Source organism: Ovis canadensis, chromosome 6, assembly GCF_042477335.2.
Source record: "Ovis canadensis isolate MfBH-ARS-UI-01 breed Bighorn chromosome 6, ARS-UI_OviCan_v2, whole genome shotgun sequence".
NCBI lineage: Eukaryota > Metazoa > Chordata > Mammalia > Artiodactyla > Bovidae > Ovis > Ovis canadensis.
Genome location: NC_091250.1, coordinates 86,285,501 through 86,300,866, shown reverse-complemented (window position 1 = coordinate 86,300,866; position 15,366 = coordinate 86,285,501).

Here is a 15,366-nt window from a genome sequence, read left to right as displayed (position 1 = left end):
AATACTGGAGTGGGTTGCCATTTCCTTCTCCAGGGGATCTTCCCCACCTAGGGATTGAACACGGGTCTCCCGCATTGTAGGCAGATTCTTTACTATCTGAGCCACCAGGAAAGTCATGTAGAAGGGTATACATATCACTTAACATTTTTAAGCCAATTTATCACCTATGTAAAATGAATTAAGATTACATTGAGTTCTTTCCAGCCCTACAATACTCTAATTATATTTTTCTACATGATCACCCAACCCGTTGGTCTCCCCCAAAGTAGAAGACAGTCTTAGAATACACGACAATGAACTATATCTATGATCAGGGGATATTGATACAAATTAATCTTAAAAGCCTTTATGAGCTCTTTTAGGTGGAATAATTACAGTCATTTAGAGTAACTAAGCACAGCATGGAGTAAAATGAATCTAAACTTAATCAAAACTATCACTGATGTATGTATGTATCATTCTGTGATTATAAACATTGGTGATAATGTAACAATGGATTTTCTTATAAATGTTATTTTTATTTCATAAAAATAATAAATACATAACACATAAAGACATGGTAACTAACATATAAAAGGAAAACACTTAAGTGCACTAGTAGGGCAAAATTTTTATTAAAATAATTTCATTTTTGTTTAATTTACATGATTTCAAGGATATTGAAAAATACCCTTAAAATAAAACAAATCTTTAAACACACTCAGAAATGTTTTGTTTTTCTAACTAAAATAGACTATCTTAAGTTTACTTATTACCCATTTCTCAAGAAAGGGCTTATGTAAAACACTCACTAAAATAGATTTGCAGACCCATTTTTGAGGCAGGGGATTCGAGTAAGCATACTTAATCTACCATTTTGATGGAATCCGAAGGATTTTTGTTAAATGCTGAAATACTTTGAACCCAAGTGTTTAAGCTTCAAACCAAGCGTTAAGCACTGGAGGAAATCTAAGTCAAATTCGATTCAAGTCAACCTAAGATCTTTAGCTGAAAAAGTACTTATGTTCTTAAAAATATATATTAGATGAGATTCTTGTAAGCATTTTGGTGCACATATACATACCAACACGTGTACTTTTTTCTGTGAATTCTGAAAAACCAGTTGACCACTCATTTTGAGGCATTTAAAAAACATGATTGTTTCTATATTCATTTAATGAATATTTTGTATTGAATACTTATCTGTATTGAATGCAAACTCCAAAATAACTCAAGGTAAAGCATCAAAAGACACAAATGACAACCAAGCTGTCAAAAATCAGAGAAAATTTTGTAAGAGATAGATAAAACCCAAGTTTGCTATTAAAATTAAGTCATCAAAGAGCTAAACTATTGACCCCTTCCCTAGGGTCACAGAGATGAACACATCAAACAGGTGCAGTGTAGGTCCTCTTTGATGGCAGGGGGTGGGTCTTATTTGTCTATAGATCACCAATACTCTGCATAGGGCCCAGCACATTGAAGATGTATGAATATTAATAAATTTGCCCTCGTTTAAGGTCATAAGCCACTGCAAGACACATATTTGAGATTTTTGTGAAGTTACTGCTTACTTTCCCAGGTGGTACAAATAATAAAGAATTGACCTGCCAAGGCAGGAGATGCAAGAGATGACCTCTGGGTCAGTAAGATCCCTGGAGAAGGAAATGGAAACCCACTCCAGTATTTCTTGCTTGGGAAAGTCCATGGATAGAGGTTGCAAAGAGTCAAACATGACTGTACATGCGTGCTCACACACACACAGAACTTATTAGATCCATTGTCAATAGGACACAAAAATATTTGGATTTTTTTTAATCCAAAATTACCAGGTCTGTCTAACTGATGAGGGTTTGCTAGTACCAGGGAATGGCTTTGAAGGATTTTTTCCTGTGTTCCATTTCTCTTGCTCAATATACATACCCACAATTCTATACAAACCTGCAATTCTTTAACATGGCAATCAATATTTTCTTAACATTTTGATATGAGGTCTATAAGAGAACCTCAAAGCTCTTCCACTTCAATCCTCACTACCACTTTGCCGCTCCTTATCCCCTGACTGGTAACTGGGGTGAGAACTCATTCATAAGGGCATCTCTTGTTAGATAACTGGTAGCCCCCCATAAACTGAAACATTCCATGAGCAAATGGCCCCAAGATGTTCCTGTGAGAACCAACAAGACAAACTAGACTAGTCAAGGGAATCACAGGCCTCCTGTTACAAAGACGAACTCATCTTCAATGATCCAATGAAAATGCAAATTTAGGGAAAACAAATTGGGTTATTTGGAGGACGATATGTACACTGAGGATATTCATGTCATTGTGGTTTCCTGAGGAAATGGCCTCTGTTTTGCTTGACAGCAAAAGGTCAGTTTTAATTATTCAAATCGACATCCCACAGTACCTTTTATGAAAATAGAGGTAGATTCAGAAGAATGGACCGAAATTGGGGTTTTCATTTTGGAAAATTAGAATGGTCAGCAACCTTTGGTGGTCCTGTAAAAGAGAATTCTTGAGTGGCTCTTCCCAACTCTCTTGGTAACAGAAGTTGGTTAGGTAACCTTGGGCAGGAATTCTTCCTCTGCCATCTTGTCTTCCTTAAAACAATTGAATAAGCTCTTGTAAGTAAAAGCCCTTTTGTGGCACCCAATGTAATGTGAAACACAAAGATGAGAAGTGTTTTTTGAAATTACATAATGAGATGGTCTTTGAGAAATTGGTGCATATTTTATTGCAATGGTTATTATTATTATGAATATTTGACAAGCTCTCCCAATGTGGTATATCAAGTGTCTATTGCCACAATAATGTTCCATAACAAACAACTTACTGCATGCCAAAATACACTGTTATTTAGCTCATGAGTAGGCGTGTTAGCCAATTTGGGCTGTGCTTGGCTGGGCAGTTCTGGTCTTCTCTGGACTCCTTTAAAGGTGTGGTGGTTGACTGACTGTCACCAAGTCCAATATGGCCTTGGCTGAGAGACTGGGGCAATTCCACTCTGCTTCATGTAATTCTCATCTTCCAACAGACTAATGTGGATATGTTCTCATGGTAACAGCAAAGGACAAGAGCAAGATCAATCCCAATTTCATGAGTTCTTTTCATGCATCTCATTAGCTAATATCTTATTGGCCAAATCAAGTCACATGACAGTCAGAATGGAAACACCAACCAAGTTTTTGGTAGACACCAACGAGTGAAGAACGGGGACCAGTAAAGCAATCAAACTACTACACAAGATGTTAGTATTGTTTACACAGGAACATTCACCTATGTTACTTTATTTTTGCAGAATTTAAAAGGAATTTTGACTGTATCAGAACAATTTAAAGCAGTATTTCTCAAATTTTATTGCAACTTACTGTAAGAAATAGATTAGACATACAATGTGACTCATTTTATATAGAATTTCACTAAATATTATTTCTTCTTATTATGAACATTTCTTTCTATTTTGCTATTTAATTTTTTAAACTGCTGGCTGTCCACTAAATTAATTTCAGGATTCTCTAATGAGTCAAAATCAACATTTCAAAAAGTACTGATTTATACAACTCTAGCCTTCCATGATCCTTTTCTTGTTTTCAAGACCACTATAGAAGACAAATGAAGTAGACTGTCTGAACTGGGAATGTTACAATTCAATGACAAATGATCCATAGAACTCAGAAGTGTGAGCATACCATTTTCAGCAACATGGATGGACCTAGATAGAGGTTATCATACTAAGTGAAGTAAGCTGGACAAAGACCAATATCATACCATGTCACTTATATGTAGACTCTTAAAAAAGGGACAGAAATGAACTTATTTACAAAACAGAAACAGACTCACAGACACAGAAAACAGAGGGAAAGAGTGGGAGGGATGAATTAGGGGTTTGGGATTAAGAGATACACACTACTATATATAAAATGTATAACCAACAAAGACCTTCTTTATAGCACAGGGAATGATACTCAATATGTTGTAATAATCTGTAATGGAAAAGAATCTTAAACAGAATACATAAATGTAAATAAGAATATATATATGTGTATAGATATATATAACTGAATCACTTTGCTGTACACATGAAACTAATACAACACTGCATATAAACTATATCCCAATAAAATTTTTTAAATAAAATTAAAAGTGAAAAAAAAAGAAGTGTGGGCCTAAGTGGTCTGGGACCTGGTTTCCCCTGCTCTTTCCCAGAGCCAAATGACCTCTAGCATTTTGAGACTGAGAGATGGCAGAAGGAAAGAGAAGATAGTATTACTATCCATTGAAACATTTGGCTAAGTTCTTTACTATAGGAACATTTTTACAAGGAAACTGAAGCTTAGAGAAAATAAGTTAGCCAAGGTCACACAATATCTGGCAGAGCAGGGATTTAAAGGTCTCAAGTGCCTCTTATTCCATCAAAGCCCCTATTTCCATGTCATAGTAGGAAAAAAGCAGTATGAGTCAAATTATTCCCACTGATATGTGGCATAAACATATATTTAATAAGGACCCACTCAGAGTAAGATGTTGCTTTGTAGTATATTGAGAAAGATATATAAGAGGGTATCTAAGAAACAAGATTCTTATTACAAAACGTATGAGTACAGTGCTTGGAAAACTACAATTTAAAAGTTTCAGGTTTTACTTTAAAAGTGTGTTTATAGGGGAAGAGATCCCAGGTGAAGACTTGAGTTTACTTTTGAGGCTGGTTATTGTTTTTGTTCATGTATTTGTTTGTTTTTTCTGGAACAACCAGCACTTTGGGAACTATTAGTTATGCAAATCTAGGTCATATTCCACTCATAGTTCATGGGAAAATCCCCAATGCAGGAAAGTAACCTGAATTTTAAAATGTAGTGTTCTGCTTACTCAGGTAAATTTAGAAGATGTCTTAAAGAGAGTTGCATCTCTGCAGACAATTTGTCCCTTAGAGAGTAGTTATTCTTCTAACAATGACTTCAGATGGCTCGATGCCTCTTCAGTATTATGTGTCTTTGGAGAAGCTTGTAATATTTTCTTTTCTAAGTCTTTGTCCACAGCACACCAGAAAAAGAAATGGGCTAGACTCAGTGACATCTATTCTAAAAAAAGTGATAAGGTCCTAAAACATGGCGTTGTGCATGCTACATCACTCAGTCATATCCAACTCTTTGCGACCCTATGGACTGTAACCCACCAGGCACCTCTGTCCATGGGATTCTCCAGGCAAGAATGCTGGAGTGGGTTGCCATGCCTTCTTCCAGGCGATCTTCTCGACCCAGGTATCAAACCAGGGTCTCTTATGTCTCCTGCATTGGCAGATGGGTTCTTTACCACTGTGCCACCTGGGAAGCCCGCACATGGTGTTATGTGAGACTAAAAGGTCCAGGTGTTGGACAGTGTACTGATGTCAGATTAGTGTTGGAGGTGTCTTGGAAGCGGGGAGTCATAAGGTAAGGCGCTATTTCCCTAGGCTTTTCTGAAAGAAAAAAATAACTTCTTCCTTCCAAGTGCTATGGAAGGCAGTCCTTCCTGGACAGGAAAATAGGGACTGGGGAATGTGGGGTCTGGGAAGAGGAGAGTGAAAATTCCTCTTTCCAGGACTCTGTGAAATTTAGCCTGGACTCCAAACCCCATCGGTGAGAATAGGACCCAGGTGTGGGAAAGTAAATTAGCTATTGTGACATGGCAACAGGATGGAGAGAGTAGGTGAACCAGAAGGCCTGAGAATGGGTCTGGTGCTGGGTGGTAGTTATCAGCAGATCTCTGTGTTATAATACTCTCTCACACACCTTTTGAGCTTTAGAGAATTAAAGATAGGGGTCAATCCAATATTGGGGATAAAATAAGAAAAGAAAGAACAGTATCTCAGACAAAGACCAAAAATGGAAGTGACAGTGGTGGTCCAGCGAAGGACAACTTCCCAAAACAGAACGAGGAACCCATGAGAGTCACCAGCGGCAGTAGAGTGATGGTCGGATGAGGAAGCCGGAACAGAAAAGAGCAGGGTATAAACGATGTGCAGCTAGCAGCCCGTCAGGCCCCAGAACGGGAAGGTCTCAGGCACACCTGGGAGATACTCTGAAGGAGGCTAATCTTAGGTGGTCACTCTGGTGGGGCTTAAGACAGAATTTAGATCCTCTTTCTGGGAATGTGATTATACAGTGGATATAAGAAGGAATCCCAATACAGAGGACCTCAACATAGTGGATAAAATATTCAGAATATAATTTAAAATGCTTAGTTAAGTTATAGAAAATGCAAGAAATATTCATAGGATAAAAATAATTTAATAAGTCATGAATCTAAAGCAGTAAGTGGGCATTAAAACTAAATCTCGTCTTCAGGAAATCTGCCAATACATGCTTGTGAAGAATTGTTTGTTCTAATACACTATAAGCATGTGCTGGGGATAGGAGATAATACCTGGAGTTTGCGCAAGCTAGGACAGCAAAATGAGACCCTTGCATAGAGCCAGTCCTATAAAAGGCAACACCCTAATAAAGGCAAACTAGAAAAATAAATTTAGGATCACAGCAAGAACCCAGTAGGAACTCTTAACCTCTGTCAGCTCTGACTCTGAGTAAAGAAGGAAAATAAAGGCTTCCCTGAGAATTACTAACAACAAGGTGATTATCATGTAGGTTTAGTGTCAAAATTCACCCTACCTGGTGGCCTGAAAAACTCAGCCTGAGAACTGAGTTTAAATGATTAAAGGTTAACAATGACACACGGTGCCTGAAAAAGTAATCACAAATCTCTGGGGAAATGATTAAATCCAAAGGGAATTAATCAAATTCCCAAAAAAAGTTTCAATGACCACGAGCCCCCAGTTTAAAAAAAAAAATTACAGACACATGAGGAAACAAACCATTATGAGCAGAAGCATGAGAAATAATAAATAATAATATCAGAACCACATGAATTGGGAAAACTAGATATAAAATTTAAATTAATGGGGCTATTAAAAAGTATGATCAAGGAACCAGAAAATATTGCTTAAAAGATGGTAATATTTGATATTAAGGAATTACCATGGGCTTTTTCTTAATTTCAATATTTAACTATTTCAGATAAAATGATGTGATGTGTGGGATTTCCTTCACTATTATCTGAAGTGGGAAAGAAAGTAGCCAGAGACATAGAGGAAAAAAGATTAGCCATGAATTGTTCATTGTTGAAGCTGGATAATGGATAAATAAGGATTTACTGTGCTATTCTCTTTACTTTAGTAGGTTTGAAGTTTTTCATGTTAAAAATATTTTTTAATGAGCAGGGAATATGAATAAAAGCCAAATAGAACTTCTAATAACAGAAAAATATACTAAATAAAATTTGAGACTCTGGAAAATCCCATGGATGGAGGAGCCTAGTAGGCTTCAGACCATGGGGTCGCTAAGAGTCAGACACGATTGAGCCACTTCCCTTTCACTTTTCACTTTCATGCATTGGAGAAGGAAATGGCAACCCACTCCAGTGTTCTTGCCTGGAGAATCCCAGAGACAGGGGAGCCTGGTGGGCTGCCATCTTGGGGTCGCACAGAGTTGGACACGACTGAGGCGACTTAGCAGCAGCAGCAGCAGCAGCAGACATAGTATAGATCATACTAGAAACAACTGACAAGAGAATTAGTGAAACAGAGAATAGATCTGAAGTACTTAGCAAGAATGCAGTAGCAAGACTTCCCTGGTGGTTCAGTGGCGAAGATTCCGAGCTCCCAATGCAGGGGGCCTGGATTCCATCCCTGGACAGGGAACAAGATTCCACATGCTGCAACTAAAAAGATCCCACATGCCACAACTAAGACCCAGCGTGGCCAAAATAAATAAATATTTTTAAAAAAGAAGGAGACTGCAGTAGAGAGACTATATCATAGGCTGACTATATGATGGTTTGACATACCTAGAAAGCAGACTCAGGAGACTAAAAATACGTCGAATAAGATATCAGAGGTAAATAATACGAAAAATAGGGAAGATGTAAAATTGAAGAGATAATAGCCAAGAATTCTCTAGAACTAATAAAAGACACAAATGCTCAGATTCAGGAAGCCTACATCACAAGCAAACAAAGTCAAGCCTCAATTCATGATGATGACAGATCATAATAATTAAAAAAGATTCTTTAGGAGAAAAGATGTATTATATGGAAAGGAGTGGTAGACTGAAAATTGAGTTCTCAACAGCAACACTGAGACTCAGAAGTCAGAGAAATAGCTTCAAAAAATGAAATGGGCTATCTCTCTCACCTTACACAAAAGTAAATTCCAGCTGTATCAAGGACATAGATGTAAATCTAAAATTTTTAAAACTTTAAAAAGAAAATAAGTGAGATGATCTTAAGAGCTTTGAAGCAAGGAAGACTTTCTTAAATGAGACAAAAAGCAAAATGAAAAAGAAAATTTTATTTGATTAAATTAATACAAGAAAAGTTATGACCAACCTAGACAGCATATTAAAAAGCAGAGACATTGCTTTGCCAACAAAGGTCCATCCAGTCAAAGCTATGGTTTTTCCAGTAATCATGTAAGGATGTGAGAGTTGGACTATAAAGAAAGTTGAGCGCTGAAGAATTGATGCTTTTGAACTGTGATGTTGGAGAAGACTCTTGAGAGTCCCTTGGACTGTGAGGAGATACAGTCAGTTCATCCTAAAGGAGATTAGTCCTGAATATTCATTGGAAGGACTGATGCTGAAACTCCAATACTTTGGCCACTTGATGCGAAAAACTGACCCATTGAAAAAGACCCTGATGCTTGGAAAGATTGAAGGCGGGAGGAGAAGGAGACAACAGAGGATGAGATGGTTGGATGGCATCACCTACTCAATGGACATGAGTTTGAATAAACTCCAGAAGTTGGTGATGGACAGGGAGGCCTGGCGTGCTGCAGTCCATGGGGTCGCAGAGTCAGACATGACTGAGTGACTGAATTGAACTGAACTGAACTGACATTAATATCAACAGCTCTATATTCTAAAGACTACAAAGAAAGCTTAAACAGAAGCTAAAACTAGGACAAAATACTTGCCATATAGATAACGAATGAGGGATTAGTATCCAGAATGTAAATATTTTAAAACACCTAAAATCTCATGAGAAAATAACTCAATAGAAAAGCAGATACGGTTCAAGAGGGAGGAAAAGGAAAGACAAATAAAGATAAATAAACAATAAAGACAAAACAAAGAAAAAAAGCATATATGTTATAAAAAAATATTTTACAGAATAGAAAACATAGCAGCAAATAAGCATATACTAAAAATGCCCATGCTGTTGAGAGAAAAAAACAAATCAAGGAGGTATTCATTCAATCTAATTCCATTTATATAAATTTAAAAACATACATAATTAAAAAGTTATTCTTTAGAGATACATTTTGGCCTGGTAATAACTACAAAGAAAACAAGAGAATAATAAATATAAAATTCAGGACAGTGGTAATCTCCACGGAGAGGATGAGGGATGTTATTAGGAAGGATTACAGAAGAGGATTCGAAGAATATGAAATATTCTCTCTTGAACTGTGTGATGTGTGCAGGGGTGTTTGTCTTCTGGATATTTGTATTATGCTTGAAACATACATGTTATATGTTATATCATATTATGTGTTAGAACTCTATATATAGATATCTAAATCAATCTATCATGTTTACATATAGGATAAATACATGTGTGTTACACATCATACCTTGTTGTGCTGAATTGATCACAAAATAGATCCCGTTTGTCACCTTTCTACCCTTTTCAGCAGAGGAAATGAGTGGGAAACTATCCCTCTTTTCATAGACTATGTGAAAAGCTTTTTTTTTTTTATGGTAGTATTTTTTAATTTTTATTGAAGTACAGTTGATTTACAAAAATCTTTTCTTAAAACAAGGAAATTCCATGTAGACAGTTTTCTGAACAGTACTGCTGATTTCCAAATCTCATTTGATTGCCCACTTCCATGTAAATCATTTTTGTTAAACATGAAGTTATATAAAAATTGATGTGTTTTCCATGCTTCCCTTTTCCTGTAAAGGCTAAGGATCTTAAAATAACACGACGGAGCTCTAAGCTGAAACCTAAACACGGCAAAACATGTAAATCCTCAGGCTATATCTGACAGAGAGCTAATTATATAACTTGGGCTTTCCTTCCCCAGAAACAGGCTCTGTCTACCTGCCTCATGCAACAGGGATTGGGAAGGGAGGGTATATTCTGAATGGTGAAGAAAAATTTTACTAAACGCAGGGTATTTCTAGAGCAATCTTCTTTTCCATTATGCAGGGGCACAAATATATTTCACGTATAGTATGTCATGTCAATTTAAAAATAAACTTTCAAATTTGGAAATTTTAGGTTTATAGAAAAATTGTGAGGATGGTACAGGGTTTTCATATACTCCATGAGTTGGTTAGATGGCATGACTGACTCAGTGGACATGAATTTGAGCAAATTCTGGGAGATAGCAGAGGACCAAGGAGCCTGGCATGCTGTAGTCCATGGTGTCATGAAGATTTGGACATGACTTTGTGACTGAATAACGGCAATACACTCCATTCCCTCCAAAACACACATACTCACGTAGTTTTCTCTACTATTTGTGTCTTATACTTCTGTGATGCATGGATCACATTGGTGGTGGTGGTGTAGTCGCTAAGTCGTGTCTGACTCTTGTGACTCCATGGACTTCAGCCTGCCAGGCTCCTCTGTCCATGTGGATTCTCCAGGCAAGAATACTGGAGTGTGTTGCCATTTCCTTCTCCAGGAGATCTTCCAGAGCAAGGAATCGATCCCAGGTCTCCTGCATTTCAGACAGATTCTTTACCGACTGAGCTACAAGGGAAGCCCATGGATCACATTAACGAACTAATGTTAATATCGTATTAACTAATCCACATTTTATCCAGATTTCTTCAGTTTCTTCCTAATGTTCTTTTCCTGCTCAAAGATCCCATCAGGGCTCCAGGTAACACTGTCATCACATCTCCACAGGCTCTTGTTGTGACAGATTCTCAAACTTTCCTTCTTTATGATGATCTTGAAAGTTTTTTGGTTTTTTTGTTTTTTTTTTTCCTGCGGCCCGGGCGAGCGCGGCGCTGCCCTCCTGATCTTGAAAGTTTTGAGGATTAATGGTCAGATATTTTGTAGAATGTCCTTCATTTGGAATTGTCTGATATTTTTCTCATGATTTGACTAGGGTTATGTTCTTTTGGAAGAAAAAACTGCAGGGGTAAAATGCCATTATCATAAAGTTTCCTTTTTCTTAATCTCATTTTTCATTTTTTTAATGGTGAGGCAATGGCACCCCACTCCAGTACTCTTGCCTGGAAAATCCCATGGATGGAGGAGCCTGGTGGGCTACAGTCCATGGGGTCGATAAGAGCTGGACACGACTGAGTGACTTCACTTTCACTTTTCACTTTCATGCACTGGAGAAGGAAATGGCAACCCACTCCAGGGTTCTTGCCTGGAGAATCCCAGGGATGGGGGAGCCTGGTGGGCTGCCATCTATGGGGTCGCACAGAGTCAGACACAACTGAAGTGACTTAGCTTAGCTTATGAGTATATAAGAAAGTATATGTACAGAAAAATAAATTGCCAAGGAATAAATCAAAATACTATCTCAGATACTGAAGTTATTGGATATTTGAATTTTTTTTTTACTTTTTGCTTAACTGTATTTTCTAAATGTTCTGCAATAGACATGTGCTTTTAAAATAGAAAAAAAATTAATGTCTACTTTTAGAGTTGTCTATACTTGTTTGGAAGGAATGATGCTAAAGCTGAAACTCCAGTAGTTTGGCCACCTCATGCGAAGAGTTGACTCACTGGAAAAGACTCTGATGCTGGGAGGGATTAGGGGCAGGAGGAGAAGGGGACGACAGAGGATGAGATGGCTGGATGGCATCACTGACTCGATGGACGTGAATCTGAATCAACTCCGGGAGCTGGTGATGGACAGGGAGGCCTGGCATGCTGCGATTCATGGGGCACAAAGAGTTGGACATGTCCACAGAAGACACGTGTTCAAAGAGTTAGACACGACTGAGCGACTGAACTGAACTGAACTGGACTGATAGTTGTTTGAAAAGGTACTTAGTTCTTCAAATGTAGCTCTTTCTTTCCAGGCCTGGTAGAAATAAGGAAGTACTTGTAGGTGCCACTTCCTGAGCAGTCAGAATAAGCCCCTACTCCATGTTCCAGTCACTTCTCGATCAATACCCACAGCTGAAAGAGAGCCAAGGAGGAAGTCAGAAGGGAAAGGAGAAGGATTCGCCTGAAAGAATCACTCTTACTTCATCATGGTGGCTCCAACAGAGAGCAGGTCTTTCTGCTATCTCTTTCTCTGTCTGCCTGTTTCTATCATCTCTCCCTTCCTCCTCGTTTCATTCATTCATTCTTTTATTCTCCCAACTAATATTCATTGAAGGCAATGAAAACTGACTAGGTCATCAAAAGACGCCCCTGTCCTCAAGACACTGGCTTCCTAGTGTGGTAAGGGCATCTGGCAACAAATACTCTGTTGTGAGGCAGTTAATGCCAAAAAGAAAAATTAAATGGGTAAAGAGAAATAAATGGGAAGGAGAAAAGGAGCTTTGCTATTTTAGAGATGATTGGAAGACCTCTCTGATGAGATGACCTTGAATAGGGACTAGGGTTCCAGGCTGAGGAAGTGCCAAGGACAAAAGCCCTGAGAAGGAATTTTAGGTCCCAGACCTGTGCTGGGGTTAGGGACCTACAGGTTATTCTGTTAGAAGGGAATCCACTGGCAAGTTCTTAGTTAAACAGTAATAGGACCTGAACAAGGCATTTAAAAGATCACTTTGACTTCTGTTTGGAGATTTGACCGGGTGGGTTAGAGGGGGAGATGGGGGTGGAGGGGTATGGCTAGGCAAAGAAACTTATTTGGAGATAATTGCATGAGTTATGGCAAAAGAAGACAATGACTTATACTAAAGTGGTAGAAGTGAAGGTGAAAAAAAGTAGGCGGATTCCGTATATAATTTGATGGAAGAGACAAAGAGATATACTAATTATTTGGATATCAGATATGAGAGTATTTCCAGATTTTGTACATATGAAACTATTTTGTACTCCCCAAAATATCATCTCACCCAACTTTTCAGCCTTTGAATTGGTTGAAATTTGAGAAATTCTCATATATATACTTTCTCTTTCAGAAAATATTGGAAGGAAAAGAAGACTGTTTTCTGTTTGTTTTTCTTTTCAATTCACTTCTCTCTCCCATTCTTCTTTCCCCAAAGAAATCCATTCTAATATATGTATGTCTTTAAACATGCTTATAAAAAAATAATAATAAAAACATAAAAAAACATGCTTATATCCTTGTTAAATTCATAATATCATTTATTTATATTCACACATAATTTAGCAAGATATGTTAACAAATATCTCATTTTTTTACTCAACACTGTTTTTAGGATCTATCTATTCATGTTGCTGTTTGCATATCTAGTAATAAGCTTTTGCTTACTGTGTAAACAATATCTACAGCTCTACTGATTAATATCTAGGTTGCTTGCAAATTCCAAAAGACATAATATGACTTCTAGGAATATTCTTATGTGGATGATGCTGTGGACGTGTGTGTGGGTATCTCTGGGATAAAATAACTTCCATTTCCTATTCACATCCTTTATTGGTTTTGCTTTTAGGAGTTCCTCAGATTCTGGGTACTAATTCCTGTTAATTTCAGACATTACATTTATTTTCAGTCTGACACCCATATGTTAATTTTGTCTGTAGTTTGCTTATTGGAACTGAAATCTTTCATTTAAATGTGGTCAAATGATCTGCTATCTTTTTAAAATCCTTAAAGTGTATAGAATTCAGAAGAATCGCAAAAGAAAACTTAGAACAAAGCAATGACTACCCACTCCAGTATTCCTGTCTGGGAAATCTGATGGACAGAGGAGCCTAGTGGGCTACAGTCCATGGGGTTGCAAAGAGTCAGACACAACTAAATCAATTTAGCATGCATGTATATAGGAGTATGACACTCAAAAAAAAAAAAAAAAAAGAACATGGTTAACACTGGCAAACTGCCCTTCTGTTGAATGGGGCATGACGTTTGAAAAACATCAGGGTTGTAAGTTTCATTTACTTATGGAGCCACATTCTGCTGCTGCTGCTGCTGCTGCTGCTGCTGCTGCTGCTGCTGCTGCTGCTGCTGCTGCTAAGTCACCTCAGTCGTGTCCGACTCTGTGAGACCCCATAGACAGCAGCCCAGTAGGCTCCTTTGTCCCTGGGATTCTCCAGGAAAAAATACTGGAGTGGGTTGCCATTTCCTTCTCCAATGAATGCATGTATGCATGCTAAGTCGCTTCAGCTGTGTCTGACTCTGTGCGACCCTATGGACAGCAGCCCACCAGGCTCCTCTGTCCACAGGATTCTCTAGGCAAGAATACTGGAGTGGGTTGCCATTTACTTCTCCAGAGCCATGTTCTATCCCTGCTTAACTCCCTCTGACACACAGTAGATAATTAATAAATCACAGAACACAACTACAATTATATCTCTATTCTGCTCATGGTCTATAAAGGAAGGAAAAAACAAGAAAGACCACATACAATCAGTATCACCAGAGACAATGACTATTACTCAACAATGCTACTACTAATTTTTTTTCTCTATGGATATAACATGTATAAATATGTATCTCTATGAATACAAGTAGACATAGAAGATTTTTGAAGTAGAATTTGATAAGATACACATTGTTTTTAATCTGCTCCTTTTTTCTTCTTTTCTTTGTTCTTAAAAGGCCACTGCATCATAGGTACTATTCTTAAATCCTTATTTTTATTTTTGTATTTGTTTGCTGGATCTTAGTTGTGGTCTGTAGGATGTCCAGTCCTCCTTGAGGCATCTTTAGTTGCGGCATGCAAACTCTCAGTTGTGGCAAGTGGTGTCTAGTTCCCTGACCAGGGATCAAATTCAGGCCCCCTGCATTGAAAGCATGGAGTCTTAGCCACTGGACCACCAGGGAAATCCCCACAGGCATTATTCTATGTCAACAAATGTACCTACCTCATCATTCTTACTGGCTAATGATTGCAGATATTCCAGTGTTTGCATAAACCATAATTAAACCAATTTCCCATTTTTGAAACTTCAAGTTAGTTCTAGTATATATATATTACATATGCACTACATTTTCTATGTGCATTAAATTATTATATATTCAGTTATATCTATCACACAATTATGTAATAATAGTGCTCTTAGAGGAATATCTCTGACCATAAGTCTCTGAACCCTTAATGGAAATGTTCTCTCGCATGCTATTTCTCCACAAGAACTGCTCTCATTTCTATATCTTTTACTCTAAATCCCTGGAATTAAATCAGCAAAAATTAGAAGCATATCAAATTACCCACGCTAAATATTAAAGGGTTTGGG